Genomic DNA, 6,903 nt, shown 5'->3' with positions numbered 1-6,903 from the left:
TTCCCCGGGCCTTTCGGTTTCAAATGCAATTTGCAGACTTGTTGAGTCGACATAGTAGGAGTTGAGGCATAACATCCTTCCGCTGCTACCATTTTGTGTAGGTTACTAGCTTAACCTACTTGTAATGTAGTTCAGTTCATTTTCCTAGATTGCTCTGATTACCTATTGGGATAATTGTTATATTATGAGAGTTATGTTTATGTACTTGGGATTATGTTAAAATTTCAGATTTTCAGTGAATTGTGGAAGTGATTGATTGGTTTTCACTTGGATGTGGAGTTGTTGTGATTTGGGGAGCAGGGTGGCTCTATGAGATTAAGGGTGGTTTGTTTAGAAGTGTAAATATGTTTTCTACATGTTTTAGGTAGTCCATTTTTAGGGGTGACTCTGCCGAATTTTCGGTAGAGTTATTCCTAAGATGGACCCCACAAAGCCACCTTGGATTTCAGGGTGAAATCAAGGGTATGTCCTGTCATCTAGTCTACACATTGGGCAAGTGAAAGTGAAAGGCCTAAAAAAAAGCATTTAGAAACACATTAGCTTGAGTGGATAAAAATAAATACGTTAAAAGACATAAACAAAAGAAGTTTTTAATGCTTTCCTAATTATTATTTGTAAGACCCCGAAATTTTTTTATTAAGTCCTAAATATTTCGGGAACTATTTAAGTGTTTGATAACATGATTTCGTGGTTCGAGGGTGGAGCGGAAAGTATTTCGAACAATTATTCGCTCGGAATGCTTCGTCTCAAGAGTTGACTTTTTGTACGTTTGGATTCTGTGAAAACTTCCTTCACAAAAGTCGTAGAGCGCGTCGATACGAGTTCGTGCATATGTGGAACGTGAAAATCGGAGTTCGTATGAAGAAGTTATGGGCTTCGGAAAAAATTTCCATTTTTGTATAAGGGATGAATTTTTGTGAAAATTGCAAAAAAACCCAGATTTCCCAAAAAGGAAACCCGAGCTTCCTTCTCTTTCCACGAGCCGCGCGCTGTACCTCCCTTCGTCAGCCTCGTTCTCCACCATCCGGCCACCATAGGACGTTAAACAAAGTGGGTTTTCTTCGCCTCGATCTCCTCTACAAGTTTGTGGAAGAAATTCACCAAGATTCGAGCTGTAGAAGGAGAATCATCGACAAGAAGAAGCCGCGGCGGAGCTGAAATCTCCATTGTTGGTTCTCCCTCCTCCGGCCACCATAGCCGGTGATTCTTGAGGGGTTTTGTAGCCCAGAGGCTGGGGAAGGTTTCTCCCAGGGTGGCTAATTGCAACGATTTCACGTGTGGAGGACGAATCGAGGATTTGAGATTCTAGGGTTTCAATCGGCCCCCTTTGTTCTAAGGTAAAATTCGATCAATTGGCTTATAATTTGACTTCGATGTAGTTGGGAAAGTTGTAATTCGTGTTGTGAAGAAGATTTTTGGTTAGGAAGTTTGGCCAAATTCCGACTTTGGGCCGGCGGCGACGCCGCCACTGTGGTGGTGTTTTCCGGCCACCTCAGGGACATTTTATGTCCCTCTTTTCAATCTACACATCAACACGAACGTGTGAATGTACAATACATAATTTTTGGAAATCGTATGTGCAAGTTATGATTTTTAGGGTTTTCGGTTCGTTCGATTTTCGATCCGTGAGGATTCGGCCGTCCGATCGACTTGTATTTTTGTTATACTGATCGTATAAGTATTCTGGAGACCTCAGGTGGTCTCAGATGAAGTTTTGCCTTAATTGGCATTACTTTCGGGATTTTAGGGCAAATGAGAGTTCGAAATATAATCGTTTTCGATTCGAGTACTAAGTTAAGATCGTATTGTACTTAGGTGACTAAAGGAGCGTATTCGATACATTATCTGCTGTAAGAGAAGACGCAACAAGATTTTGAGGTGAGTAAATCTCACATAGTTCATTTACGAACCGGGTTTTTTAATATCCGGAATTGATTGATAATTGTAAATCGTTTTCGAAAATAAACATTTGTTTGAAATAATATGAACTCAATCGACTACGGTTCATAGGACTATGGTTCACTGGTAAGAAAATGAATTTAAGTATAAAATGAATTTCTTGGTTTTAGTACGTATGAACTATAGTTAGTATTAGTGGTCATTCCTGCGTGAATGACTACGTATATATATATCTGGATGGTGTGGCATTGTGATATGTAGACTTTTGGCGATTTCATTCATATTGTTGAATTGAACATTTACTTACGCTGGAAGTATATTTGATGATTTATATTGTTGAAAGAGTGATTTGGAGTTGTGGTGTGACATGTGTGAGTCGTATGGGATGTCTTTAAATGTCTTGTTCTGAGGGCCAAATGGTCCAAAGTCCGAAGGTTACAGTGATAACCTGGGTGCAAATATATCGTAAGGCTGAACCTCGGCCAAGGTGACAGGTTACGATTCAGTTAGAGCTCTAGTTTGTTTGCATGCGTGCGGTCATGGTGGTAACTGGGTTACTGCATCATGAGTACGTAGTCTATTGTATGCGTGCGGTCATGGTGGTTAACTGGGTTACTGCATCATGAGTACGTTGTCTGTCGTAAGTGTACCGTCATGGTGGTAACTGTGTTACTGCATCATGAGTACGTAGTTTCGGAGAAGGTTTCTGGGGTTCTTTTCTTAGTGTTTACGTGAGATTTGGATTACCATGAATTCTATTGTTTGATTTAATTGTAATCTCCTGAACTAAAATACACTCAGGGATTACTATGTTTTTGGATTGAGTGCTTTTGGGTGATCTCCTGAACTAATTTTCTATGTAGGGATTACTGTTTATTTTGTTTATTTGGGAGTACAATTGTGGTTATTTGAGTTTACTCATACGAGCTTCACAAACTTACCGGGTTTGTTGTTTGCAATCCTGGTGCACTATTCCATGGTGTAGCGGTTATTCCTGCAGGTCAGGACCACCAAGGCTGAGTTCGAGGCGTAGTTGCAGCAGTTTAGGTTCTTAACCTATTTTTGTTATTAACTACTATTTGTATTATGCTCTTAGTGAGCGTTTACATTCGTAGTTCACTTCATTCGGGTTTTGTAAACATTTGTTGATATAACGTTCGACTCGAGTACGTGTTTGAGTCTTTATTAAGTTTATGCTTTTGGATTATTGTAATTGCTTAGATTAAATAGAAAAAGTTTCTATGCAGTTTTGAGAAGTTGGTTAAGTAATCGCGTTTCTGATTCGAATATCTTTATTCGAAATTCGGGGCGTGACATTATTTTTCTCAAAACAAGCATGCAATTCAATTATAAAATCCTTGAAAAACTGAAATCGAAATTAGTAAATCAAGACCAGCTTCGCTTCGTTGGTCGATCATTGTAAAGAACAGTAAAATAGGAAAATAAAATTCACCATACTATGAACTGTCTTCATGACTATAGGCGTAGGCAAAACTCACTAGGAGAGAAGTCCGACGATGTTTTCAGTAGTGGTTCTCATGTCTTCATTTTTCCAGATTGTTTTGACGTAGTTTTCTCCACTAATAATAATAGTTAGCTTAGGCGGGATGGTTGGCGGTTCATGTCCTTTTGCCCATCTAAGGAGGGTATGGTTTGCTTCTAAACTTTGTAAAGGAGTGCTTGTCTGGTGTCTCCTGCATTTGCCGTGGCATGTCAATAATGAAGAGATCAAGTTTTCACCAGTGTCAATTTAAGCTGCAAGTGAATGTTAGTGCATGAATTTGGAGGGAATGAGAAAGAGTGAATGTTACTTGAGATTGTCTCCATGCTCGAATCCTTCCATTGAGACCTGTCAATAGAGAAGAATCGTCAAGAGAAAGTCCAGAGTATTCCGGACTTTACTCCTCCGATGCTTAAGTCAGGAATGGGTAAAGTAGAAGCTAATAGAGAGATGAGTAGGAATGGAGAAAAATGAGAGTTACCTCGAGCGTGGGGTAAGACCCCCTTTATATAGGTGTCAGGGGGTGTTGGGGTCTATGCCAGCTGTCGATTTCGGAGGATCGCGTTCGTTCACATGTCTGGACGTGCATTCTCCTTAACCAGGCAGTGACTGTACAAACAAAATGCAGACCTCAGTAGGTGGGACCGCCAACAGCAAGTGAAACAAGATTTTTTTGATTTCGTGAGCTTTAGAGGAGCTGACCGATTTGGTTGGCTGTGGGATCTATTGCTGCCTCGAATCCAAATGGGGGAGCCAGGCATCATAATGACAACAACGACAACAAGTTTTGCTTGGCCAAAAGTTGTCCTACTATACAACATCATCTATTCTAGGATGACCAGGTCGACAGAGAAAAGTGGGGCTTGTGGTGTTGGGCTTTAAACCTTATTCTATTAAGCTCTATTTCTTTTCCTGCTTTTAGGTCTAGATCGGGTCGTTCATAAATGACAAAGTAGTGCATTTTGGAAAGGTTTTCAGTGTTAGTCTTTATTCAGGTTTACGACAACATATCCTGGAGTCCAATTAAATTTCTTGTACAAAAATTGCATACGTTGATGAGAGTTTATACAATTGAAGAGAATATTTTTCGTTTTATCCTTTTTTAATTGTAGTAAGTGAGCTACCCAGCCTTTCAAGGGTGTTATTTGCTAGAGACAGTGGTGAAACTAGGAACTTAATTCTGGAAACCACTGCAAGTGGCCTAGTGGTTCTTGCCTAGTTGGGTGTGCTCCCCAACCTAGGTTCGAACCCTGAAGCTGTCAAAGTGGCCAGGCACTGTGCTGCTGTACATACCTCCAATAATATGGAGTATTTACTACGTCACCAAGCATAAGTAACACCCACTTTGGGACATCCACAAGACATGGCAAGGCCCAACCGAGACATACATCGTGTAGCCCTATGTTCAGGCTACGCGACGGTATCCGGAAGTCGCAAATCTGCCACCGGGAAGCCACCTTCCCGCCCTTGCCAAGATGCCACCACAACATAGCTTTCTACATGTTAAATAGACTAGAATAGTAACTTTGCTTGTCCCACATCGAAGAATAAGTAGAGGAGATGGCTTCCTTGATCTATAAAAGGAATGCCTCCTCCCACAACTCAACACATTCATTACATCTCTTGTAATCTTGTTAGGCCGCAAGGCTCGACACACTAGTATAGCTTTCAAGTGGACGTAGTCTCCCGCTCATGCGGAGGCGAACCACTATACATCTTGTGTCAAATCTCTCTCTCTCTTTATTTATAGCTAACTAGGATCCCCACGGATCTTAACGTTAACATTGGCGCCGTCTGTGGGAAGCCAACACAATGGCTTCGTCACCTACCATGAGCTAAGTCTGCTCAGCGGAGTTTGAAGAAATTCCTTCCTTCTTTGAGTTTATGTTTGAATTAATGTTTCTTGGCGGCAACTAGAGCAGAGTGTGCAGAAATTTGCACCTTGCAGGCTGGTCAACACGTGGTCAACGCCCATGGAGTGGTCAAAACTTGCAGAAACACCAACATTGGGGCGGTCAACGCCCGGCGAGGTTGGTCAACGCCCGGCGGGGTTGGTCAACGCCCATCAGGCTTGGTCACACTTTCGGTCAGCACCAGTCAAGGTTGGTCAACGCCCAACCCATGAAGGTCAACGCTGACTCCAAAAAAAAAAAAAAAAAAAAAAAAAAAAAATCTGGGCGGCCAAATTTTCTCTGGGCACCCATCCAGTTTTCAAATTTCCCGCCAGACTTTGATCCGCCAGCTGCAACTTCGCCGCCCGACCCCCAGTCGCTCCGACCAGCTGCATCTTCCATCTCCGCCAAGCCACAACCCCACAAGGAGAAACCGCTAGACTAACCTCCGCCGGCCTCCGTTGAGTTCCGGGACCGCCGCTAGCCATCTCCGCCGGCACTGAGCCTCCGCCGCTAGCAAACAACATTGCCGTCTCCGCCGGACTGTGCGCCGCCAACCTATTATAGAGCAACTTGCGGTCCGTTCCAGGTCTCCACCGACTCTCCGCTCCGCCAACCGGCAGACACCGCTAGGATATACCAGCGGCAAAAACCTCCGCCAGCTGCAACTCCTCCGCTCCGCCCAACTTGCGTCTCCGCCGGCCTCAAGCTCCACCTCAGCTGACAAGCTCTTCCGCTGACAAGCTTCTCTTCCTCCAGCGAGCACAGCCCGGTGCTCCGTCAGTGACAACCCTGTCCACCAACGGGCCTTCCACTAGCTATCCTCAGCGGCGGCACACCGCTGCACCCCAGTTCCGCCGGGAAACCTCCGCCAAATTGCAGAGCAAACCAACGCTTCACCGCTGAGCTTCCCCGCCGGAAAGCTTCACCGCTGGGCAGCCTCCACTTGATCTGGACACCCACGGAGAGGATCTGCACACCAAACGATCTTCACATCCGGCCACTGACACAACTTCTATCCAGCAATCTCCAAATCCAGATAAGTGCCTTCAATTGACATTTGGCTCCAGTTCATAACACCTCAACGCTTTGAATGTCTCTGTGGTTACTGCTCTTCGAACATATCTGCAGTATGAGATAGCATAATTGTTTATCCACATATATCATGCTATTCTTAATTACTGGCATGTGCACACTGTCGGCTACGCTTTTGTTAAAAGAGCCACAACCACACACCTACAGCACACGTCACTTATTTGAACATGGGCTGTTTTGTATAAGTACCCTGCCACCTGCTGGGAATCTTGCCTCTTGCCATGTTTACATATAAATAAAGAGACATATACATATATATGGGGTGTTCCAGACACCACGTGTCCAACTACCCTTAGGATGTGACTTGCTAGGCATGTGTTCTCTACTTCTTTCATATCATCATGTATATCTTTCACTTATATACATGATACATCGTTTCAAGATCAGGGCCACTGCTTATGTGCAATGATATATCTTTCACTCATGTATATCTTTCAATTATATACATGATATAATTATTTATGCAAACAAGTACACACATAGCCACATATGTACTTAATTACTCCAGCATGGCCA

This window comes from Rosa rugosa, chromosome 4 (assembly GCF_958449725.1).
Source record: "Rosa rugosa chromosome 4, drRosRugo1.1, whole genome shotgun sequence".
NCBI classification, from domain to species: domain Eukaryota; kingdom Viridiplantae; phylum Streptophyta; class Magnoliopsida; order Rosales; family Rosaceae; genus Rosa; species Rosa rugosa.
Note: the sequence above shows the minus strand (reverse complement) of the source record.